The sequence below is a fragment of the Acomys russatus genome, chromosome X (assembly GCF_903995435.1).
Source record: "Acomys russatus chromosome X, mAcoRus1.1, whole genome shotgun sequence".
Lineage (NCBI taxonomy): Eukaryota > Metazoa > Chordata > Mammalia > Rodentia > Muridae > Acomys > Acomys russatus.
Genome location: NC_067169.1, coordinates 36,227,789 through 36,255,178, shown reverse-complemented (window position 1 = coordinate 36,255,178; position 27,390 = coordinate 36,227,789). Strand labels below are relative to the sequence as shown.

The window sequence follows — 27,390 nt, the reverse complement described above, 5'->3', positions numbered from 1 at the left end:
GCATAGAGGGTGTTTGAAGAAAGCCCACTGTGGTTATTGGAAAGAGAAAATGGGTAGTTGATGTAGATCTGTTTCAACTTAAAACACATATTTAAAAATTAATAAAAATGGGCTATGAATGTGAATAAATAATTACCAAAAAGAAAAAAAAATCTAAGAAAATAGTACCAACAGTGTTCATTGTCCTTAGCAATTAGGAAAATGTAAATTAAAATAACTTTGAAATGGCAAAGATCAACACAACAACCAACAACAAACACTGGAAGTACTGTGGAGAAAAAGAAGCCTCATTTCCTGGTTACGCGGTTGCCCACTGGTCAACCATCCTAGAAATCAGTGTGTAAAACTCTCAAAAACCAAAAAATCACTCTACAATATGATTGCGCTATAGTACTTCTTCACATATCAGCAAAAGACTCAACAAACTACTCCACAGTAAATTACTCAGCAATGTTTATGGCTATCATATGCACTATGACTTTGAATGGAAACAGTCTAAATGTCCTTTAACTGAGGAGTGGATAATGACAATGAGGAATGTATATACACTGGCATGGAGTTCAGGTGCAAAGAAAAAAATTCCTAGTAAATGAATGAAGCTAGACAATTTTTTAATGGAGTGATTTAACAAGACAGAGGCAAAAAGAAAAATGTAGCATGTTCTTTCTCATTTTTAGGTCTAAATCTTAATGTGGGAATCTATAACGCAGGTTAGCCACAGAAAGCAGGAAAATAAAAAGGGTCCACCAGGGTGCAATCTATAGAGAGGAATACTAGGATATAGATCATACAAAGTTGGGTTGCAAAACTAAAAAAGGATTTTAAATTGAGCAGTGGAAGGGAGGGCAATAAAGAAGAAGATGGGTGAGGGAGGGATAAAAACAATAGGATAACTTAAAAGAGATATAGAACCATTACCTTATATTTATCCCAAATACATATAATACATATAAATGTTTGTATACATACAGACACCTGCATATATATATATATGTATATTGAATTGATATAATTATATGCTGAACATATAACTATATATCGAATATAAACTATATACATTCAATATATATAATTATATAGTGAATATATACATATATATATAATTTATATATTTTCAGGTAAAATACCATAAAGTTGTAAATGACCAAAGCCATTTGGAGAAAAAAGAACCAAACTAGAAGCTTCAAACTAGTTTATTTCAAAATAGATAACAAAACTATAGTAATCTTAAAAGCATTATATTCACATGAAAACATGACTTCCCTCCTGGTTAACTCCATGATTTAACTGCCATTAATGACCCTTAAGGAAATCTTGCCATGATGGTCATTGTTGTGATGCATGGCTACCATAGCTAGGTAAGAATTACATCACTTGGGATGATGATACTCTCCAAGAGCCATAGACTATCTCATAAAACCCCCAGTACCAGGCATGAGAGACAACCTTTAGAATTGTTGAGGAATACAGGAAACTCACAATATAATACTGTTTATTGCTATTGCCCTTGTTTGCCTCTGAGAAATTGAAGGTAAGGCACTATTGCTAAAGACACCATGTAATTTGGACATATGACTCAGAGGATTTGATCTAAAAATGATTTGTAAACCTACCTTGCAGACTGAAGTGGAAGCTTCTGGGTTTTTTAAAATTAATTCATTCATTTTACATCTCAATAGTTAGCCCATCACTTGTATTCTTCCACTCCATTCTCCCTCCTGCTTTCCCCCTACTCCTCTCCTTTATGACTGTGAATGAGAGAGACCTCCTCCCTCTGAAGATATATTTTCAATAAAAGGGAAATATCAATTCCAAGAGTCATTTTTATATCCATAGTTTAACACATCGCTTAATCTTCATTAGCTAAGGTTCTTTTTTCATTTGGTGGTAATTAACACATAATCTCATAAATTATCAAGATGTCAAAAACAAAATACTCTGGCTTATTCAACACTATATTAGATATGCATGCCCTCTCTCCTCCTCGCACATTTCAGAGATTATTGAAGAGAATGTGGTTGAATGAAAGTAAGAGCCAGATGTGGATGACTTCTAGGAAACAGTGGATTCAACAGGAGAATTGGGCACATCAACTCACAGCAGTTGTGACAACATATATAAAATAAGGACACAGAGTTGGGTAGGTAGGGAATTCTGGTAATTTGAAGGATTTAGAGAGAGGGTGAATTTGATGAAAATATATTTTATGAAACAAGCATTAGTAATGAATGCAATAAAATATTCTTATTAATAGAGAATCCCTTAATGTATAAATACAAATCTAGGAAATTTATAAAATAAAGGCTATACTTACTGAGCACATCAGTAACCAGACAGGAGACAAGACTTCCTTGGGCTCCATTCTTTGCTTAATTAATAGTAAGAAGGAATATAATTCTCCTATGTCCATTTCAGTTATGTCCATATGTCTAGTCACAGACATGTGAGTGACATTTATATTGTATTGCATTCACTACTAATGTCTGTTTGATAATTTCTTAGCTAAAGTGAACATTTACTATGTATGTTTCTTAGATTACTATGTCAGTAAGATGAATGACTAGATAATTCTTGTTGTAAAAACAAGCTTTATAAATACTGGGGATATAAAAACTAGTTTTGCATGACTCCTTCCAGAAATATTACTAGGAAGCTTTAAAGTGCGCAGTAAATTTCCAATAGTGGGAAAAGACTATGCAGGTTTGTCAAAACTTAAGTTGCCAAAGTCTAGTGATCCATGTCGCCCATTTGTGTGAGATTACTCAACAAAGTTTGATATAATTTTAGAATAAAACAAATGGCATATCTACTTTCATACTTCTGTCTCTTCAGTAAATCAGGTGTCTTTCTGTAGATCTTGTTGCTTAGCTACAAAGTAACCAGAGGACTTTAATGAATCATCTTGAAATCAAATTATCAATGAAATACATTATCACTTTCTGTTATTGAGCTTTTTCATATTAGGAAGATGAGTCATATTTAAAACCTACAAAGTAACAAGGGCTACTTTATAATTTGATTAAATAAGCATTAGAACACATCTTGAGATTACATTATTGTTAGTAAAAGAGCCTATAGCCTTGTTACAGGATTTCCATGAATGATTCTTGTAAAAATACCTCTCTAGAGTATCTCAGATAGATAACCGAATTACAAACATCATGCATTTTTTCACAAGCTCATATCATAAAAGCAGGATATACAATTTTTCTGCTAACTTTTCTTAAAAACAAAAAAGAACAAACATGCAAATAACTCCAAAACCTAAGGCTATCAGTAGTGCATCATTTAAAAATATCTTTTATTATTATTATTTTTTATAATTTTCTTTTTTACATATACATTTATATTATTACACATATATACAGTAATCTATCTACAGAAAGAAGAACCAGGAAACAATCAGGAATTACATAAATGTCATCTTCATAGTGTTTTGGCTATTTGTATTTGGCAACCTTGAAAAAACAGCTTTCCTATCTTGATGCATATAAAATTTGAATGTAAATCAATGTGTATTATATCTCATCTTTATCAGCTATATTATATCATAAAGAAGAATAGATTCTTCTATCATACAATATATCCTGATCATAATTTCACCTCCTTCCACTCTTTCCAGCCTCCCTCATTTCTCCTCTACTCCAGATGTTCTCCTGTTTCATTTCCTCTTCAGAAAAGAGCAGGACTCCATGAGAGACAGCCAAACATAACAAAACAATGTTAAATAACACAAGTAAAAAACTCTACCAAGGCTGGACAAGGCAACAGAATAGAAGAAAAAGAGTTCCAAGAGCAGGCAAAAGTCACTCTCTCTGTGAGGATTTCTACAGAAATATCAAGCTAGGAATCATAGCATATATGCAGAGAACCTGTTCCAGATGCATGTGGACCTAGTGCTTGCTGCTTCAGTCTCTGTGATCCTATATCAGCCATGACTAGTTGATTCCATAGACCATGTTCTCCTGGTGTCCTCCATTCCATCTTAGTCCTACCCTTATTTCGCAGGATTACTATCTTCAAGGGGAGGGATCCGATGGAAACCTCCGATGTAGACTCTCTCTATTCTCATAATGTCTAGATGTGGGTCTCTGTACCCACTCCTACCTGCTGCTGGAGGAAGCCTCTCTGATGATGATTGGACAAGGCATTACTCTATGAGTTTTGGGGGTATTTCTTTTGATTACTACACTGAGAAACCAGATTATCTTTTTGATGATTGTTGGTTTGATAAGTTCCTCCTACTATTAATCTCACCATAATTTATTAGTCCAGTGCTTAATAGAATAAGTACCTAGTATTTAATGAAATCCTATTGTGATTTATACGACTCCCAGAGGAGAGAACAGTTCACTAATTACCATTTATCAAATTAGACTTTTTTCTATTTATGCTACCCTACCCATATTTTGCATATCTTTAATGCCTCTAAGATTACTTCCTCTCTCTATTCAAGAACACCACAAATAATTATGTTCATCTTATATCTGTAGCCCCCACCATAGTAAAAAATTCTGTTTAACTGCCAGGCATAGTAGCATCCTTCATAAAGGGCAGGAACATGAAATAACCCAAAAATACATTAACTGGTAAATAAAAAGGTGAACTGATTTATATCATATAATAAGACACCATTAGCAATAAAAGAATTGGATATCAATGGTAAATGTTATAATTTGAAGGAAGCTTGGAAATATAAATGAAATAAAATAAAGTTACACATTTTTTATTTAATTTATAATGACATCTTTAAATTTCTCAAATGTGTTTCATAATGCAGCTAGTTATTAGAGTGGTTGCCTGGCATGCATGGAGTGAATCTTGGGTTAGATTTCCACCACGCGTGTGGTGGTCTATACATATAATCCCAGTACATGGGAGGTGGAGGTAAGGGATTTAGAATTTCAGTGTCATCATACATTTATTTGAATAATGTACTAAAATGATTATTTTAGTAAATTAAAAAATATATGTCTGTTATTGTTCCCAAAGACACTCCAAATAGTACTTATAACTCAGGATTTGTTTCTGAAGCTGGGTAGCTTAGGTCTTACTCATCAGCCTGCTGCACAGTTCCCTTTCCAGACACATAGACACCATCCCAAAACTTTCTGATATCCTTATTGTTAACTGTTGTGGTTTGATGAATCAGAGTTGCTGAACTTGAAAGAAGTTAAATATCATTTCCTTCAAGTATTAATTCATCCTTCTGTGTTTGAGGCAGAAAAAGCAACACCTGTCCTCATCTGAAATCTTCGGATATATTTTCAACCAAGAAAATTTAGATTTCAACCAAAAACCCATTCTCCTGAATATCAACATTGATGGGGAAGTGAGCACACACAGATTTCATCTTGTAACAGAATACCAGAGAAACACCATTGATCATGTTCTGATAATCACTGCAAATGGTCCAGACAGTGGCCAGTTCTTTTCTGTTGTGCCGCTACTTGTCAACCTGGAGCTTCTTTTTTTTCCAAGGAGACTCAGGTCTACATTGGTGTGATTGAAGTCCCTTCTGATGATTTCTCTGGCTCCCTTAACAATGACGGTGTGCCCCTTTAGATTGATGCTGACATTTTCTCGAATGTTGACAGTCTGATTGCTGAGAATGGTGGTCATTCTCATAGTATAAAGGTCAAGGAGAGCTCTAGGAAAACTTTTGAGCCAACTTTAGTCACATTTGATTTCATTCAGACATGTGTTATATTGAAAATTGTATTACATCAATTGATATATGTGTTAAATTTTATGTTTTTGTAAGACAATAATATCAAAATATACTAAAATATAAAATATACAATGAATCCACAATGAGAGATTTTTAGAATGCAGGATTTTATAATTTGCTAGTTGAATAGCAAAGTTTCTTCTTAAAACATATAAAGAAAAAACATTTATTATTACAATGTTTCAAACATTAAAATAGTTAATCCAAAGACTATAATTTAAAGTTCAAATTCTTAAATAATAAATAAAAACATTTAAAATTACTGTAATGGAAGATTTTTACATATAATTTCCATTTTTAGAAACAGAAAGTAAAATTCATACATCATTCACCATTTCTAAGACTTTTGTTTTTGTCAAAATGAAACTTAATATTGTTGTCTTTTAGAGTGTTATGTTCTTAAAAATAAATGTGTCATTTATTTTATTTTTGTATAGGATAAATATCATTTTATTAAGGCTGAATAATACTGCATTGTGTATATACACCAAATTTTCTTTGACAGTCATCTGTTGATGAACAATTTTGTTGTTCCACATCTTACCTTATTATTAGTGAATTATTCTGTGATAGATATATGAATGCATATATCTTTTAAAGATTCCACATCTTTTGTACAAGTATACAGAATAGGAAGTCCTATTTTCAGGTTTGTGGAGTTTGTTTCTTTGTTTTGAAACTCTATTTTCCATATAGCAGTACAGTTTTACATTCTTGCAGTGTCATACAAATGTGGACTTGTGCACGCAATACTGAGGTGTGTTGACTAGGTATAAAGGGAGATCTCATTGTGGTTTAATTTGCATTTCCCTGGGTGAAAGAAAGATACTGGACACTGCTTCATAATCTTGCCAGCCATGTCAGTGTCTTCTTTGGATAGTTATATGCTCAAGTCCTTGCCCTATTTTTTAACCGGATAATATTTGGAGTTTTGCTGCTGAGGTGTAGGGATTCCTTGTGTGTTTTGGAGATGAACCTCATTTGGTTGAGCAGTTTACAAACATTTTTCTCTCTTTTCTGCATTGCTATTTCAAATGGTGGGTTGTACTCTGTGTAAGAGTTTTTGGTTGCATGTAGCCCTGTGATCCATTTTGGCTCTCATAGCTTCTGCTATTCACAGTTATATTCACAAAATCATTGCCAATGTTTCTCTAGAAGGTTTGCTGTTTGTTGCCTTACCCTTGCATCTTTAGGCCATTCTGAGCTGAGTTTTGGGTATGGTACAAGGTAAGAATCTGTAATCTGGTGCCTCATATTTGACCATGTCCCCTGGATGGGGAGACCTGGTGGCACTCAGAGGAAGGATAGCAGGGCCAAGAAGAGAGTTGATACCCTATGAGCATATACAGGGGGAGGAGGTTCCCCTCAGTCATAGTCATAGGGTAGGGGAGTAAGGGGAAAGTGAGAGGGAGGGAGGAATGGGAGGATACAAGGAATAGGATAACCATTGAGATGTAACAAGAATAAATTAATAAAAAAAGAGACAGATATATATAAAGGCAAGAAAAAAAGAAGAATCTGATTTCATTTTTTTTTTCATGTGTGGCTGACCAGTTCTCCCAATACTATTCAGTGAAATGACTGTCCTTTCCTTTGATGCTGTCCCAATGTCTCTGTGACAGATAAGTTGACATTTCTAGCCTCTATTCTGTTCCATCTATCTACATGTTTATAGATTTTTAGTGAATGTTGAAACCAGGAACTGTAATGCCTCCAGCTTCATTCTTCTTTTTGAAGTTAAGCAGGTATTTAGAGTCCTTTGTGGCTACCAATGAATAATAAAGTTGTCCTTTCTAAATTTCTCTTTTGAAATGTCCTTTTAAAATATTATGATAAACTTTTAATCAGATCTGCCCACTGCTATGGACTATGTGGGAAAATTAAGAATGCTGTGTCATTTATTTTTGAAGTATATTCTAAAATTTCCTTTAAAAAAGTTTAATGAAGCAAAGTAAATGTAAAATTGTCACTATTTATCACTACTTTTTCTTACAATAGTCTGTGAATAGTCTTCATATATAAAAATACCCCTAGTCCACTGAATTCTGAAAGAATACTCAGAAACCTTTAACTTTAAAATACCAAGCTCTGAGATAGAATGTTCAGTGGTGAAAAGTACCTTTTGCTCTTGCACATGTCCTAAGTGTTTCCTAGGATCCATATCAGCATTCAAAATCATGTTAATTCCTTATTTAGGCATGCAATATTCTTTTCCATCTTTTGCACTCACTCAGATGTATTTGCATGCACATATGCATGTGCACACACATGTAAATAAAAACAAATATGAAAATATTATAAAGCAAAAGAAATCATATAGTAAAATAAATGTCAACTAAAAATAGCAATCTCCCCAAACAAACACTTTTATATAAATACACATGCATATTATATGCATATGCACTCATTTAGGATGCTTATAAAGTAGAGATTTCCACATGGCTTCTCAGACTTCCTTATTGTTAGTTATCATTTGGCTCCATCACCTGCCCTATCGTAACACTTCTCTCCCAACTTAAGCCCCCATTTCTTTTACTCCCTCTTTTCTACTTCATATCACCAGTGTTCTAATATCCTCTTCTATTACTACCTTTTTTCTTCTTCCCCACCAATGGCCCCCCTTTTTTTTTTATTAATTTATTCTTGTTACATCTCAATGTTTATCCCATCCCTTGTATCCTCCCATTCCTCCCCCCCCCCATTTTCCCATTATTCCCCTCCCCTATGACTGTTCCTGAGGGGGATTACGTCCCCCTATATATTCTCATAGGGTATCAAGTCTCTTCTTGGCTACTTGCTGTCCTTCCTCTGAGTGCCACCAGGTCTCCCCCTTCAAGGGACATGGTCAAATGTGAGGCACCAGAGTACGTGAGAAAGTCGAATCACACTCTCCACTCAACTGTGGAGAATCTTCTGACCATTGGCTAGATCTGGGAAGGGGTTTAAAGTTTACCTCCTGTATTGTCCTTGGCTGGTGCCTTAGTTTGAGCGGGACCCCTGGGCCCAAATCTGCCTATCATATTGTTCTACTTGTAGATTTCTAGGACCCTCTGGATCCTTTTATTTTGCTGTTCTCCCATGCGTCTCTCATTTAGAGTCCCAATAGGATGCCTTCCCCTCTGTCCCAGTTTCCTGGTAAGTGAAGGCTTTTGTGGGACATGCCCCTTGGGCTAGTATGCAGATATAAGTGAGTATATACCATTTGATTCTTTCTGCTTCTGGGTTAACTCACTCATTATGATCATTTCTAGCTCAATCCATTTATCCACAAATTTCGGGAATTCCTTGTTTTTAATAGCTGAGTAGTATTCCATAGTGTATATGTACCACAGTTTCTTTATCCACTCTTCTACTGAGGGACACTTAGGCTGTTTCCATGTTCTGGCGATTATGAATAAGGCTGCTATGAACATGGTTGAGCAAAGTTTCTTGTTGTGTGCTGGAGCATCTTCTGGGTATATTCCAAGGAGTGGAATAGCTGGGTCTTGAGGAAGCCCTATTCCCATTTTTCTGAGATAGCACCAGATAGATTTCCAAAGTGGCTGTACTAGTTTGCATTCCCACCATCAATGAAGGAGTGTTCCTCTCTCCCCACATCCTCGCCAGCATGTGGTGTTGCTTGAATTTTTGATCTTAGCCATTCTGATGGGTGTAAGATGGAATCTCAGAGTTGTTTTGATTTGCATTTCCCTGATGACTAAGGAGGTTGAGCATTTCTTTAAGTGTTTCTCAGCCATTTGATACTCCTCTGTTGAGAATTCTCTGTTTAGTTCCAAGCCCCATTTCTCAATTGGATTATTCGGTTTGGTGGTGTTTAATTTCTTGAGTTCTTTATATATTTTGGATATTAGACCTTTGTCAGATGTAGGGTTGGTGAAGATTTTTTCCCAGTCTGTAGGCTGTCGCTTTGTTCTCTTGACAGTGTCTCCTGCCTTACAGAAGCTTCTCAGCCTCATGAGGTCCCATTTATTAATGGTTGACATTAAGGCCTGGGCCGTTGGTGTTCTGTTCAGGAAGTTGTCTCCTGTGCCAATATGTTCCAGGCTCTTTCCCACTTTTTCTTCTAAGTGGCTTAGGGTCTCTGGTTTTATGTTGAGGTCTTTAATCCACTTGGATTTGAGTTTTGTGCAAGGTGACAAATATGGGTCCAGTTTCATTTTTTTACACATAGACCTCCAGTTAGACCAGCACCATTTGTTGAAGATGCTATCCTTTTTCCATTGAATGGATTTGGCTTCTTTGTCAAAAATCAAGTGACCATATGTGTGTGGATTCATATCTGGGTCTTCGATTCGATTCCACTGGTCAACCAGCCTGTTGCTGTGCCAGTACCATGCTGTTTTAATTACTATTGCTTTATAGTACAGTTTGAGATCAGGTATGGAGATTCCTCCAGAGCACCTTTTATTGTACCAGATTGTTTTAGCTATTCTGGGTTTTTTGTTTTTCCATATGAAGTTCAGAATTGAACTTTCAATGTCTTTAAAAAATTGTGTAGTTATTTTGATAAGGATTGCATTGAATCTGTAGATTGCTTTTGGTAGGATGGCCATTTTTACTATGTTAATTCTCCCGATCCATGAGCAAGGAAGATCATGCCATCTTCTCAGGTCATCTTCAATCTCATTCTTCAGAATTTTGAAATTTTTTTCATACAAGTCCTTCACTTGCTTAGTTAGGGTAACTCCTAGATATTTTATATTGCTTGTGGCTAATGTGAAGGGTGTGGTTTTCCTAATTTCTTCCTCTGCAAGCTTCTCATTTGTGTATAGGAAGGCTACAGACTTTTTTGAGCTAATTTTGTATCCAGCCAATTTGCTGAAGGTGTTTATCAGTTTTAGGAGTTCTCTGGTGGAGTTTTGAGGGTCACTTATGTACACTATCATATCATCTGCAAAGAGGGATAATTTGACTTCCTCCTTTCCCATTTGGATACCCTTGATCTCCTTTTGTTGTCTTATTGCTCTGGCTAGAACTTCGATTACTATATTGAAGAGATATGGAGAGAGTGGGCAGCCTTGCCTTGTTCCTGATTTTAGAGGAATTTCCTTGAGTATGTCACCATTTACTTTGATTTTGGCTATTGGCTTGCTGTATATAGCCTTTATTATGTTGAGGAAAGTGCCTTGTATCCCCGATCTCTCTAAAACTTTAAACATGGATGGGTGTTGAATTTTATCAAATGCTTTCTCTGCATCCAAGGAGATGATCATATGGTTTTTTATTTTCAGATTGTTTATATGGTGGATTACATTGATGGATTTCCGTATATTAAACCATCCCTGCATGCCTGGAATGAAGCCTACTTGGTCATGATGAATGATATCTTTGATGTGCTCCTGTATTCGTTTTGCAAGTGTTTTATTTAGTATTTTTGCATCTATGTTCATAAGAGAAATTGGTCTGAGATACTCTTTCTTTGTTGAGTCTTTGTGAGGTTTAGGTATCAATGAGACTATGGCCTCATAGAATGAATTTGGTAATTTTCCATCCATTTCTATCTTTTGGAGTAGCTTGAAGAGTATCGGTATTAGCTTGCCCTTAAAGGACTGGTAGAATTCTGCACTGAAACCATCTGGCCCTGGGCTTTTTTTCGTTGGGAGACCATCGATGATTGCTTCTATTTCTGTAGGGGAAATGGGACTATTTAGCTTGTTTATCTGTTCTTCATTCAACTTTGGCAAGTGAAATTGTTCAAGAAAATCTTCCATTTCCCTTAGATTTTCAAATTTTGTGGCGTATATGCCTTCAAAGTAGGATCTTATGATTCTTTGAATTTCTTCAGTGTCTGTTGTTATGTCTCCCTTTTCATTTCTGATTTTGTTGATTTCAATACTGTCTCTCTGCCTTTTAGTTAGTTTGGCTAATGGTCTGTCTATCTTGTTGATTTTCTCAAAGAACCAGCTTTTGGTTTTGTTGATTCTTTGGACTGTTTTCTTAGTTTCTAATTTGTTAATTTCAACCCTGAGTTTGATTATTTCCAGGCATCTACTTCTCTTGGGTGTTTCTGCTTCTTTTTTTTCTAGGGCTTCCAGTTGTGTCGTTAAGATGCTTATGTGCGATGTTTCCAATTTCTTTTTAAAGGCACTTAGTGCTATGAATTTTCCTCTGAGCACTGCTTTCAATGTATCCCACAAATTTGGGTATGTTGTTTCTTCATTTTCATTGAATTTCAGAAACTCCTTGATTTCTTTCTTTATTTCTTCCCTGACCCAGGTGTCATTTAGCAGAGAGTTGTTTAGTTTCCACATACGTGTAGGCTTTTTATTATTTCTGTTGTTGTTGAATTGCAGCCTAAGAGCATGGTGATCTGATAGGATACAAGGTATTATTTCAATCCTCTTGTATCTATTGAGGCTTGCTTTGTGACCTACGATGTGATCAATTTTGGAGAAGGTTCCATTGGGGTGCAGAGAAGAAGGTGTATTCTTTCTTGTTTGGGTGAAAGGTTCTATAGATATCTGTTAGATCCATTTGACCCATGGCATTGGTTAATGATGTTATTTCTCGGCTTAGTTTCTGTTTCAATGACTTATCCTTCAGTGAGAGTGGGGTGTTGAAGTCTGCCACTATTATTGTGTGGGGATCGATGTGTTGTTTAAGCTTTTTTAGGAGATCTTTTACAAATGTGGGTGCCCTTGTATTGGGAGCATAGATGTTCAGAATTGTGATGTCATCTTGGTTGACTTTACCTTTGATGAGTATAAAGTGTCCTTCCTCATCCCTTTTGATTAATTTTGGTTGAAAGTCTATTTTGTTCGATACTAAAATGGCTACGCCTGCTTGCTTCTTGTGACCATTTGCTTGGAATATTTTTTTCCAACCTTTTACCCTGAGGTAATGCCTTTCATTATGGGTGAGATGTGTTTCTTGGATGCAGAAGAATGTTGGATCTTGTTTATGTACCCATTCAGTTAGTCTGTGTCTTTTTATTGGAGAATTGAGGCCATTGATGTTGAGAGATATTAATGACCAGTGACTGTTAAGAGTCTTAATTTTGATGTTGTTTCCATTCGAGCGTTTGTGTAGTTGTGTTTTTGCCATGGGATAGTTATCTATTTCCTGGGTAGTTTTGGTTGTAGCTTGACCCTTTGGGATGGAGTTTTCCTTCTAGTACCTTCTGTAAAGCTGGGTTTGTGTTTAGGTACTGTTTGAATTTGTTTTTGTCATGGAATATTTTGATTTCTCCATCAATGGTTATTGATAATTTTGCTGGGTAAAGTAGTCTGGCCTGGCATCTGTGTTCTCTTAGGGTTTGCAGGATCTCTGTCCAGGCCCTTCTGGCTTTTATGGTCTCTGCTGAAAAGTCGGGTGTATTTCTGATAGGTTTACCATTAAATGTTATTTGGCCCTTTTCCCTTGCAGCTTTTAATATTTTTTTCTTTGTTCTGCATGTTTTGTGTTTTGATTATTATGTGGCGGGCAGTTTTTCTTTTCTGGTCAATTCTATTTGGTGTTCTGTAGGCCTCTTGTATGTTTATAGGCATCTCTTTCTTTAGATTGGGGAAATTTTCTTCTATGATTTTGTTGAAAATAGTTTCTGGGCCCTGGAGTCTGATGTCTTCTCTTTCTTCAATGCCTATTATCCTCAGATTTCTTCTTTTCATGGTGTCCTTAATTTCTTGGATGTTTTGTGTCAGGAGTTTTCCAGATTTGGCATTTTCTTAAATGGTTGATTCAATATCTGTGATTGTATCTTCTAGCCCTGAGATTTGTTCTTCCATCTCTTGGATTCTGTTAGAAAAGCTCACCTCTGTGTTGCTCGCCTTCTTCTCTGAGGTCTCACGTTCTCGTTTTTATTCTGTCTGTGTGTTTATCATTGAATCCATTTTCATTTTCAGATCTTGAACTGATTTTTTGATTTCTTTCATCTGATTTTTTGTATATTCCTGAGTTTCTTCCATTGCCTCTTTATAGGTCTTCAGAGCTTGAACCGTTTTATTTATTTCTTTCATCTGGTTGTTTGCATTTTCCTGCAATTTTTCCAGTTCCACTCTATGTGCTTCTTTTATGTCTCTCACCTGTTTGTCTGCGTCTTCCTGCATTTGATTACGAATTTTGTTTCCTCCATTATCATCCTCATTACTAAGGATTTGAGGTCATTTTCTTGTATTTCCATTGTATTTGAGTTCTCTGGGTTGTTTTCTTTGGGATAGCTGGAAACTGGAGACGCCATGTTGTTTTGGGGTTTTTTGCGTATGCTTTTTCGTTGTCCTTTAGACATCTTGCCGTCTTTGTTTTTCTTGGGTAGCTTCCAGAGTTGAATGGAGGGTGTCTGACGATAGATTCACTTGTTTTCTCACGATTTCCCTAGGCTGCGAGCTCAAAGCTTCACTGGTGTGGATGTTAGGAGGTTAGCCCTGTTGTTCTGGTCTCTCACAGCCACTGATCCTCAGCCCCCCTCTGCTGTGGATCCTGAAATTGTTCTGGGTCTCTGAATGAGCATTGGGTCAGGCCAAGGTATCCACAGCCTTCTGTGTTCCCTGCCAAGTCCAGCCAGGAGCACTGGGACCGAACCACGGGCAGAACTCAGCTAGATTCTCAGGGCCTGAACCGTCTGCCAAGCTCAGCTAGGGATTTTGGGCCCAAAATGCACACAGGGTCCAGCCAGAATTTTTGGGCTGGGACTACGCACCAAGCTCCGCTAGGGCCTTTTGGCCCAAAGTGCGTGCTGTGGTCAGTTATTGACTCAGGGCCCGAACTGACCACCAATCTCAGCCAGGAATTCTGGATTCAAACTGCACACTGTGTCCAACCAGAGTCTTAGAGCTGGTGGAACGGAGAGCTCTGTCCAGCTTGCGCCACAGCAGGAGAACTGCGGCTGCTCTGAGTTAGCACCAGTGGTGGAACAAGTGCTCCGCCCAGACTGTGTCACCGCAGGGGAGCTGCCGCTGAGCTGAGGTGGTGCCTAGGATGGAACTGAGTGCTCGGCCGAGCCTGCGCCACAGCAGGAGAACTGCAGCTGCTCTGAGTTAGCGCCTGTGGTGAAACCAAGTGCTCCGCCCAGACTGTGTCACCGCAGGGGAGCTGCCGCTGAGCTGAGGTGGTGCCTAGTGTGGAGCTGTGAGCTCAACTAAGCCTGCGCCACAGCAGGGGAGCTGTGGCCATGCTGAGTTAGTGCCTCAGGCAGAATTGCTTGCTGGGCCGGGCCAGTACCCGGGACTCTGGGGCCGAACTGTCCGCCGAGTCCAGTCTGGGTCCAAAGGCTCCACACGACCCAAATCCTGCCCCGAGTCCCCTCTCCCGCAGCAACTCCCACCAGCCACCACACCAATCGCCTCCACCGGAAGGCTATGAGCTGCAAACCTCAGCCGCTGCTGCTGGTGCCGCTGGTGCAGCTGCCTCTGCCACTGCCGCTCCGATCAGAGAAAAACCACGCTCCTCCCGTGTGCAGGGGCACGCAGGTCCTCCGCACCCTGGTCCCTCCGAACCGTGGAGCACTCCCGCTGCCGTGATGTTCGGACCTTGGTGTTCCTGGCTCAGAAATCTGTGCAATTCCCTGAATTGTTCACTGAAGCCTCCAAACGCGGTCCACACTGCTCGCCGCCATCTTGGATCCTCCCTTTTTTGGAACTACCATAGCCTGGGGATAGTATTCTTACAAGCACCTATAGGCTGTTAAAACATCCCAGTGCCAATTTCTGTCCAGTTGCTGTTAATTGGTGAATCTTTCAAAAAAATACAGGACAGAAGAGTCACTAAATGGTAAGCAATAACAATCAGGATGTAATATGAATAAACTATAATAAATAAAATTAAAAAAGGAAAAGTAGGATTCCAAGATGGTGGCACACCATGTGTACTGTGTCTAGGGGGCAGAGGATAGAAGGCTGCAAAACCTACTAAAGGGAAAGAGTTGGTGAAGATTAGAACCAGTCTGAATACTCAAGAGTGGAAAGCAGGCCCCCTGGGGAATAGAGGACCAGGGCAGCGAAACTGAGTCTGGAGATCTGAGTTGGGCATGGATTACAACCCACATTTGATGCTATCCTGAAGAGACCGTGGGACACCCCAGCAGCTTTGGGCTTGGATCTCTTTCTGCACACATGCTGCTTACAGGCCTGGCCCATCTGGGACACAGACATCAAACAGGCAGAGGTGAGTTGGGTGTGGGACACAACACACATTAGCTGAAAGGCCAAAAAGGCTTGTGGGTCACTTGTGAAGCTTTAGGCTTGGATCTCTCTCCAGCTGCCTGAGGCTTACCAGTCTGGATCAGATGGGTTAAAGAAAGTCAACCAAAAGAGGGAAGTTGGGCTTTGGCCAAAAAACACATTATCTGCCATACCAAGGAGGCCTGGGCGGAACTGAGTAGCTTTCATCTTGAAGCTCTTTCAGCTTATTTCTCTCCTGTCTCATGCAACTGGGACACAGACCGTGAAGCCAATGTAGCTGGTTCTGTGCAGGCTCCAAAAACCATTGTCCAACATTCTTAGAAGACCTCAGGGGATATCTAGCAAATAGCCTTCAGTTTGAAGCTCTCTGCCAGATCCCAACATACCTGGTCCACCTGGGAAACACACAGAAAGTGACACCATTGGAGGAAACTCCAGACCTTCTGATGCCAGAGACAACTAGATGGCTAGAGGCCAGCACAAGAAGAAAATCAACAAAACTGAGAGCTGCATAACACCAGCAGAAACCAGTGATCTTCCCACAACAAGTCCTGGAGATATAAACACCCATGAAGCACAAAAAGAAGATTTTAAATCTGAGATGATGAAAATGATAGACACCTTGAAGGAGGAAAATAAGTAACTTAGAGAAATATAGGACAATACATTCCAACCGATGAAGGAATTGAATAAATCCTACAAAGAATTCAATCAAACAGGAGAAAGAATATGACAGAAATGAATAAAATATTCAATACCTAAAAGAAAACAAATAAGAAAATTTTGGAGTTAGAAAACCTAGGGAAGAGAACAGGAACTGCAGACACATGCAACACTAACAAAATACAAGAAATTTGGGACATTATAGAAAGACTAAACATAAGAATAGTAGTATATAAGAAGGAGAAGACACCAAGCTCCATGACCAGAAAATATTTCCAACAATATCATAGAAAAAAATTCTCACTTTAAAGAAAGAAATGCCCCCAAACATAAAAGAAGCCCACAGAACTCCAAATAGAATGGACCAGAAAAGGAAATTCTCTTGCCACATAAAAGTCAAAACATTAAACATACAGGACACAGAAAGAATAATAACAATTGCAAGAGAAAAATGCCAAGTGACAGATAAAAGCAAACCTATCAGAATTGCACCTGACTTCTCAACAGAGACTATTAAAGCCAGAAGGGCGTGGACTGATGTCATGCAGAAATTAAGAGACCATGGATGTTAACCCAGATTACTATATCCAACAAAACCATAGATTGCTAAATCAACAATCAGCATAGATGGATAAAACAAGATATCCCATGATAAAACCAAATTTGATCACTCCCTGGAGAAAATGAAGCCCTACAGATGACTCTAGAAGGAAAACTGTAACCTATGGAGGCTAACTACACCCAGTAAAACACTGGAAATAAATAACCCCACATCCACAAAACCAAAAGAATGGAATCACTCCCATACACTCCACCAACACCAACATTTAAAAAAAAAAAAGAAAAAGAAAACAAAACATGATCAAACAACCAATGGTAATTAATTTCTCTCAACAACAATGACATGAACTCCCCAATAACATGACACAGGCAAACAAACAGAATTTATGAGAAAATAGGACCCATCATTCTGCTGCATACAAGAAACACATCTCAGCAATAAAGATAGACATTACCTCAAAGTAAAAGACATAAAAAAGTATTCCAAGCAAACAGACAAGAAGCAAGATGGAGTAGCCATTCTAATATCTAATAAAATAGACTTTCAAACAAATTTAATCAAAAGAGATGAGGAAGGACATTTCATACTCATCAAAGGAAAAATACAGCAAGAGGATGTCTTAACCCTGAGCATTTATGCCCCAAATGTAAAAGCATCCACTTTGATCAAAGAAATATTACTAAAACTTAAATCATACATCAAAACCCAAACAGTAGAGTGGGAGTCTTCAGCACCCCACTCTCACCAATAGATAGGCCATTGAGACAAAAACTAAATGGAGAAATAATAAAACTAATAGATATCACAAATCAAATGTTCCTAACAAATATCTATGAAATAATTTACCCAAACAGAAAAGAATATACCTTCTTCTTAGCACCTTATGGAACCTTCTCCAAAATTAAGCATATACTTGGTCAAAAAGAAAGCCTCAACAGATACAAGAAGTTTGAAATAATGCCTTGCATCTTATCAGACAACCGTGGATTAAAACTGGAACACAAAAACAACAGAAACAACAGAAAGCGTACAAACACATGGAAACTGAACAACTTCCTACTCAGTGACCTCTGGGTCAGTATTAAATAAAAAAAATTAAATACTTCATAGAATTCAATGAAAATGAAGGCACAACTTACCAAAACCTATGGAACACAATGAAAGCAGTGCTAACAGGAAAGCTTATAGCACTAAGTACCTTCATAAGGAAATTGGAGAGTTCACATACTAACAACATAACAGAACGCCCCAAAGCTCTAGAACAAACAGGAGCAGACATTCCCAAGAGAAGTAGATAGATGAAAATCGTTAAACTCAGGGCTGAAATCAATAAATAAGAAACAAATAGAACAATTCAAATAATCAATGAAATCAAGAGCTGGGTCTTTAAGGAAATCTATAAGATAGACAAACCCTTGGCCAAACTAACTGAAAAGCAGAGGGAGAGTACTCAGATGAACAAATTCAGAAATGAAAAGGAGGACATAACAGACATTGAGGAAATCCAAAGAATCATCAGGTCTTACTTCAAACAAAATATAAAACAAAACAAAAAAAGGCTATATGACAAAAATTTTGAAGATTTAAATGAAATGGAAACTTTTCTTGATAGGTATCAATTATGAAAATTGATTCAAGATTAGATAAACAAATTAAATAGTCTAATTTTGGAAGCATTCATCAATAGTCTCCCATCAAAACAAAACAAAACAAAACAAAAAACAAAGAAAAAACCCAGGGCTGGAGTGGATTCAGCAAAGAATTCTTTTAGACATTCAAAGAAGAGCTAATAACAATTCTCATCAAACCATTCCACAAAATAGAAGCAGAAGGAATATAACCAACCTCATTCTATGAAGCCACAGTTAACATTATACCTAACCCATACAAAGTCCCAACAAACAGAATTTCATATCAATTTCCCTTATGAACATTGACGTAAAAATACTCAATAAAATACTTGTAAACCGAATGCAAGAGAACGTAAAAATATCATACACCATGAACAGGCATGGAAGAATGGTTCAATATACTGAAATCCATCAATGTAATCAATCACATAAGCAAACTGAGAGAAAAAAAAAGCACATGGTCATCTTCTTAGATACTGAAAAAGCATCTGACAAAAATCCAACACTCGTACATGTTAAAAGTCTTGGAGAGATCATGGACACAAAGCACATAACTCAACATTGTAAAGGCAATATCCAGCAAGCCTATATTGACCATCATATTAAATAGAGAGAAACTTAAAGCAATTCCACTGAAATCAGAAACATGGCAAGGCTATCTACTCTCTTTGTATCTCTTCATTATAATACTTAAAGTCCTAGCTAGAGCAATAAGAGAGCTAAAGGAGACCAAAGGGATACAAATTGGAAAGGAAGAATTCAAACTATTACTATTTGAGGATGATATGATAATATACATGAATAACTCCAAGAGTTCTAACAAGGAACTTCTACAGCTAATAAACACATTCAGCATAGTGGCAGGATACAAAATGAACTCAAAAAGGTCAGTAACACTCCAGTGTACAAATGACAAACAGGATGAGAAAGAAATTAGGGTAACAACATTCAACATAGCAAACAAAACAAAGCAAAAAAACAACAAAAAATCAAAGTATCTTTGTATAATTCTAACCAAGCAAGTGAAACATTATATGAAAAAAAACTTGAAGTCTCTGAAGAAAGAAATTGAAGAAGCTATCAGAAAGATCTCCTATGTTCATGGTATGATAGGATTAACATAATAAAAATGCAATCTTACTAAAAGCAATATACAGATTCAATTCAGTCATTATTAAAATGACAACACAATTCTTTACAGACCTTAAGAGAACAGTTCTCAAATCCATGTGGTAAAATAAAAATCCCTGAATACAATAAAAGAGGGAATGCAAACTAGTACAGCCACTTTGGAAATCTATCTGGTGCTATCTCAGAAAAATGGGAATAGGGCTTCCTCAAGACCCAGCTATTCCACTCCTTGGAATATACCCAGAAGATGCTCCAGCACACAACAAGAAAATTTGCTCAACCATGTTCATAGCAGCCTTATTCATAATAGCCAGAACATGGAAACAGCCTAAGTGTCCCTCAGTAGAAGAGTGGATAAAGAAACTGTGGTACATATACACTATGGAATACTACACAGCTATTAAAAACAAGGAATTCCCGAAATTTGTGGATAAATGGATTGAGCTAGAAATGATCATAATGAGTGAGTTAACCCAGAAGCAGAAAGAATCAAATGGTATATACGCACTTATATCTGCATACTAGCCCAAGGGGCATGTCCCACGAAAGCCTTCACTTACCAGGAAACTGGGACAGAGGGGAAGGCATCCTATTGGGACTCTAAATGAGAGACGCATGGGAGAACAGCAAAATAAAAGGATCCAGAGGGTCCTAGAAATCTACAAGTAGAACAATATGATAGGCAGATTTGGGCCTAGGGGTCCCGCTCAAACTAAGGCACCAGCCAAGGACAATACAGGAGGTAAACTTTAAACCCCTTCCCAGATCTAGCCAATGGTCAGAATATTCTCCACAGTTGAGTGGAGAGTGTGATACGACTTTCTCACATACTCTGGTGCCTCACATTTGACCATGTCCCCTGGAGGGGGAGACCTGGTGGCACTCAGAGGAAGGACAGCAAGTAGCCAAGAAGAGACTTGATACCCTATGAGAATATATAGGGGGACGTAATCCCCCTCAGGAACAGTCATAGGGGAGGGGAATAATGGGAAAATGGGGGGGGGGAGGAATGGGAGGATACAAGGGATGGGATAAACATTGAGATGTAACAAGAATAAATTAATAAAAAAAAAAAAAAAAAAAAAAAAAAAAAAAAAAAAAAAAAAAAAAGATTTTCTGGAGGTATCGTCATCTCTGATCTCAATGTGTACTATAGATGAAAAGTAATAAAATGGCATGATACTGACATAGAAACACACAGGTAGGTCAATGAAATTGAATCAAAAGCTCAGAAATAAACCCACACATCTATGTACACTTGCTTTTTGACAAAGCCAAAACCATACAATGGAAGAGAGATAGCGTCTTCAACAAATGATGCTTGTCTAACTGGATGTCTACTTGCAGAAAAATGAAAATAGAACCTTATTTATCACCCTGCCAAAAACTAAAGTCCAAGTGGCTTAAAGACCTCAACATAAAACCAGACACACTAAATCTCTTAGAAAAAAAGTAGGGAAGAACCCTGAGCTCATTGGCACATGAGACAACTTCTTGCATAGAACACCAGTAGCTCAGTATCTAAGATCAACAATTAATAAATGAGATCTCATGAAACTGAAAACCTTCTGGAAGGCAAAGGAAACTATCAACAGAACAAGACAATAGCCTACAGACTGGGAAACAGTGTCCACCAACCCTACATCTCACCAAGGACTAATATCCAAAATATATAAAGAACTCAAGAAATTAAACACCACCAAAGCAAATAAACCAATAAAAATGGGGTAAGAACTAAACAGAGAATTCTCAAGAGAGGAATATTGAATGGCTGAGAAACACATAAAGAAATGTTTAATGTTCTTAGTCATCAGGGAAATGCAAATCAAAACAACTCAGAGAATCCATCTTAAAACTATTAGAATGGCTAAGATTAAAAAACCCAAGTGACAGAACATGCTGGCAATGATGTGGGGAAAGGGGAACACTCCTCCATTTCTGGTGGGAGTGCAAACTTGTACAGCCACTTTGGAAATCAATCTGGTACTGTATCAGAAAATTGGGAATAATTCTACCTCAAAACCCAGCTATACCACTCTTAGGCATATACCTGCAAGGTGCTCCACCATAGAACAAGGACATTTGCTCAACTATATTTACAGCAACTTTAATCATAATAGCCAGAATCTGGAAATAGCCTAGATGTCCCTCTACTGAAGAATGAATGAAGAAACTGTGGTATAGTTGCACAATGGTTTATTACTCAGCTGTTAAAATCAAAGAAATCTTGAAATTTGCAGGCAAATGAACAGAACTAGAAATGATCATCCTGACTGGTGTAGCCCAAATCCAGAAAGACACTTATACTTACTCATAAGTGCATATTAAGCAAATCATACAAGATAACCAACTCACTACAATACACAGACATAAAGAAACTAAAAAACAAGGAAGCCCCTAAGGAGAATGTTTTTTCTCATTCAAAAGGGCAAATAGAATAGACACTAGAAGCAGCTGAAGAGAAGAAACAGGAAGGAAGCCTACCATACAGGTCATTTGAAAGACTCAAGGCAGCAGGATATCCAAGCAGATGGTGAGACATACAGCAAAATTCCAGGATGGAGTACATGTAGTCTTATCGAACAGTTGGTGAATAGAGGGACCTGGAGTGGTCAGAAACTCCACAAGGAGACAGATGTAACCATCAAATCTGGGTAGAGGAGAGGGGTGCTGCAGAGACTGATGCACCAACCAACGACCATGCATGATGAGGATCTAGACCCTCTGCTCAGATGAAGTAGATAGGCAGCAATTATCCTTGTGAGTCCTATAATATGGGGAGTAGGGACTACTTCTAACATGGACTCTGGACCCACATCTTGATCACTTCCTCCTGGCATGGCATCCTTGCCAGGCAGGCCACAGTGGAAGAGGATACAGGCAGTCCAGATGAGACTTGGTATGCTGAGGTCAGATAATAGGGCTCTCCTTTTTGAGGACTAGGGCAGGGAGGGAGGGAAGATGGGATTGGGAGGTGATGAAGGAGTGACTGCAATTGGGATGTAAAAGTGAACAAATTAAAAATAACAAATTAAAAGAAAGAAGAAGTAGAAAAAGATGCCATTACTACAACAGCAACAAAAGAGTGAATAAAATGATTCCTAATGGTACTCTGATACAAGAACATTGCCTGCATATCCTCATAGGGACTCACAGAGACTGAAACAACAATCAGGGTGCCAGCACTGATCTGACCCAGGCTCTCTGCATATATCTTATGGTTCTGTATCTTGGTATTCTTGTCAAAATCTAGCATTAGGATGGGGGTTGTCTCTGACTCTTTTTTCCCTTGAGACAGGGTTTCTCGGTGTAGCCTTGGTTGTCCTGAACTCACTTTGTAGACAAAATTGGCCTTGAACTCATAGAGATCTGCCTGCCACTGCATGCCTAAATTCTGGGATTACAGGCATGTGCCACTGTGATCAACTACCTCTTTTTGCCTGTTTTGGGGACACTTTTCTTCACACTATTTAGTCTACTCCAACATTAAATAGGAAGGGAGGTGCCCAGTCTTATTGCAACTCAATATGCCATGTTTAGTTGATATCCCTTGGGAGGACTGCCTTTTTCTGAAGGGAAATGGAAAATGGTGTAAGTGGATGGTGGGGAAGGGTGATAGGAGGAGAGACTGGGAGGAGACAAGGGAGGAGAAGCTATGGTCAGAATATAATATATGAGACTTAACAGAGAATGAATTAATGATGGACACTGCAGTGAGTTTTACTGAAACTTCTTTGCATTTTATTAACAATTTCTGCCTTTTTCAGTCATATTTGTGGAAGAACCTATTATTTTTCTTATAACTCTCCATTTTCATTTCATTTATTTACTATTTTACATTTCTACATATCCTTACCTGGATAGAAAGCTCAAGGATAAATGTCATTCCTGGTTCCAAGAGGCTTGTGCCCATGATCTGCCAAACCTTCAGTCAGGATATGACCTTTTTAGTTAAACTCAAACCTTTACAAGATGTAGTGCTAGACCTCTGTGAGGTACAGTCTGTTGTTTACAGCTGTTCAATAAACACTGGGCTCTATTTTATTTTATTTTATTAATGCAAAATTATTTTTAAGAGGTAAATAATAGTAATATTGGTGAAAAAGTCAAGATTATGGAAGAAAAATTTAGCAATAAATTGAGATAGTTATAAAATACAAATGTTAGAAATAAAACCTCAGTTTGAGCCTTTCCAATGTCATCAGAATGCCCACAGCACTACATTTTTTATATTGCTCTCTATTTTTAATATTTATTTTTTATTAATTTATTCAGATTACATTTCACTTGTTATTCCCTTGCTTGTCACCTCCCATTTCTCCCTTGCTCCCTCTTTAACCCTATTACCCTCCCCTAGGACTGTGACAGAAGGGGACTTCCTCCCCCACCATATGGTCACAGCCTATCAAGTCTCATCTTGGTAGCCTGTTTATCCTTTCTCTGAGTGCTACCAGGCCTCCCCACCAAGGGGAAGTGGTCAAATATGGGGTACCAGAGTTCATGTCAGAGTCAGTCCCCACTCTCCACACAACTGTGGGTAATGTCCTATCCCTTGGCTAGATCTGAGTAGGGGTTCAATGTTTACTGCATGTGTTTTCTTTGGTTGGTACAGTAGTTTGATATACCAGTGATAACAGTTGGAAATGAGATAATGAGAACAACTGTACAGTTCATGATCTCAGAACTGACAGTGTCACCAAGCCTTGGAGAACTTCAATTTGCTTTACAAATACCATATCTAATATTACTTTCAAAATTATGTCACCAATTATTGCCAAAATCCCTTGACAATTCTGTTTTTTTTTATTTTTTTTCATGAATAAAATATTTATCATTTTAAAAAGTTATAAAATTAACCATTTAATATTGTATGGCTTACAAGAATACAATATCTTAAAATTCTGTTTTAAACTCTCCTGTAAGCACAAATCATTATCTTAATGCAAAGGGTAATTAAGGATGCAAATTATGGTCTTAGTTCCCTTATCTCAGTCCTTAAGACATGAATACAAAGGTTGTTTTGAAACTAATACTTATCAAACTTAAAAATTATAATTGTACTTTAACTTACAAATATATGAATTAAAAAATCTACCCCAACACATTTCTAATCATCTGTGGGATATGAACAGTACAATGGAACACATTTACTTCATTTTCAGCTGTATTTCAACATTGACTGTATTTTATATGATATTTGGGTGACACTAATAAAGGTGAGACACTTGAGCTAATATTTCTGTTTTATCATTAGCTAGCACTATTTATTTTATATAATAGCCTAATAGTATATTTTTTGTAATACTTAAATTGTACCTTTAATTGTGGAAAATAAATTGAAGTAACATAATTAATTTATACAGACACTAACTTTATAAAGTTTTTATGTTATTTCTTGATCCTCTAGCACTGCAAGAATATAAATAATAAAATAAAAAATAAAGAGTTTTTCAGTCTTAAAAAAAAGAATGAATTAATGAAGGAAGTAAAGAAAGATGAAAGGAAAGGAAGAAGAAAGGATAATATTTAATTTCAGCCCCCCAAAAAACTATTTTAGAAAACATTGCTATATATATGGGGGGGAGGTCCCCCTCAGTCACAGACATAGGGGAGGGGAGTAAGGGGGAAGCGGGAGGGAGGGAGGAATGGGAGGATACAAGGGATGGAATAACAATTGAGATGTAATATGAATAAATTAATAGAAAAGAAAACATTGCTATAGAATCACCATAAGGGAATAACTGGAGCTAAGTATTTTACTTTCTCCATACAAAAAGTATTCTATGAGCTCCTTTAGATTTTCGATTATATAATTAAATTACTCCTTCCTTGGCCTCTTTCATATTCAAACTTCCCACCCTAACAAATTCAATTCCTATATTCATAGAACTTGAAGTAGATATTACATGCTGATACATTGTCCACAATTTTGTTCGTCATGCTTGGACCTATGATTTAAGAAGCATAAATTACATGTTGCATGAAGTATATTATTATAAATAGTCGGCATTTTTAAGACTCACAATTCTACAGTTACCCTTTAAATTCCTTGTGAAATTCAACAGAAAGTAAATTATTTTTGAAATATTTTTAAGCTACTACACAGGACTAAATATCACAATGAAGCACTATAGATGCCTTCCTCAGTCACTCATTTTATTGTATGATTAAAATTTTTATTTGAATGATATGCCTGCAAGCCATGGAGAAAAGAAAAAAGAAAAACTGTGCACTCTCGATTTGTGAGCTGTTTTCATATCATGGGTGGGATGCACATGTTTGCAATGACATTCTGTGTTGTTAGATGATAGGTTCATGGTTTTAAGATGTCTATCAAATGGCAGGGCATTTACGATAAATCTGTTTGCTCATAGTGACAGAATGATTGCGAGAAAAGAATACCTACTGCTTTAAAGATTGCATAAGTATCATTAATGTGACTTACCAATCATTTATTTCTAAGACTGGAGGAAATTTTTCCTTCTCAATCAGTCTGTAATATTTTGGTTTAACGATTTAATAGTACACAGTATTTTCAAGAGCCTTATAGAAAAGTTAATTGCTATATGGAATTGCTCTCATTTTGTCTCGTGATTTTCAATATTTCTTAGTGTGATTAAGCAGTTTTAGGACTGGGTTTAAGAGGGAATATTTCTAACAGAATCTCTAGTAATACTTCAGCAATACTATGTATTGAGAGTATAAGGACGTCATCATATCAACAAAAACTTGTAAATTTCAAAATGAAAATATAATGTGTATTGTGGTATACTTCTTGAAACTAATGAACCAGGTAAAACACATTACTATGTGGGTCATATCTCAGAGGTTGGCTTTACACCCAAAAAAAGCATCACTAATAGTATTCAATGGCTTTTAAAAAGAAAAATGAAGGACAAGAAGTAAAGAATGAAATATGTTGGGGGTGGCTAGACAGCATTGGAGAATGGGCGATGCTATCATCAAGACACATCATATATTTAAATCTTTCAAGGAATAAATATGAAATATTAAAGCAAAACACCCTGAGTAAGCGGAAAGAGTACTGCATTCTTGACCACACAAAAAAACATGTATACTATAATTTAAATGTATAACCATGTCTGTTCATTCTGTTATCTAAAAGATTTTATTCATTTTTATTTTTTTATTATCTGACTGAGTGTTTTGTCTGCATATCTGTCTATTTATCAGGTGCCTACCTGGGTCCTACAGAGGCCATAAGAGGGCACTGGATCTCCTGGAACTGGAGTTAGAGATGATTGTGAGCCACAATGTTCATGGGAGGAAGGGAATTGAACCTGGATGCTTTTGAAAAACAGCTGGTGTTGTTACCAACTGAAACTCTTGACCTTCATTTTATCTTTTTCTCTAGATATATACATATTTCATAATGAATGCAAGGTTCTGCCAAGATTTCAGTTTATTCTAATGGAAGCAGGAATAAAATTTACAATTCTATTTATATTCTCATGCTGTCTTCAGTTGCAAAATAAAATTTGTACATACAATTCTAATAAGAATACATGTGATTCTTGTTACCAAAGAAATTATAGA

At 37.1% G+C, this 27,390-nt stretch overlaps 1 protein-coding gene and 1 pseudogene across 7 annotated transcripts in view; both read right to left on the bottom strand.

Moving 5' to 3' along the window:
* Positions 1 to 27,390, bottom strand: part of Dmd (dystrophin) — a 2,465,896-nt gene that overhangs the window by 2,371,350 nt on the left and 67,156 nt on the right. The window lies entirely within an intron of this gene.
* LOC127184573 (60S ribosomal protein L9-like) lies at positions 5,051 to 5,677 on the bottom strand (annotated as a pseudogene).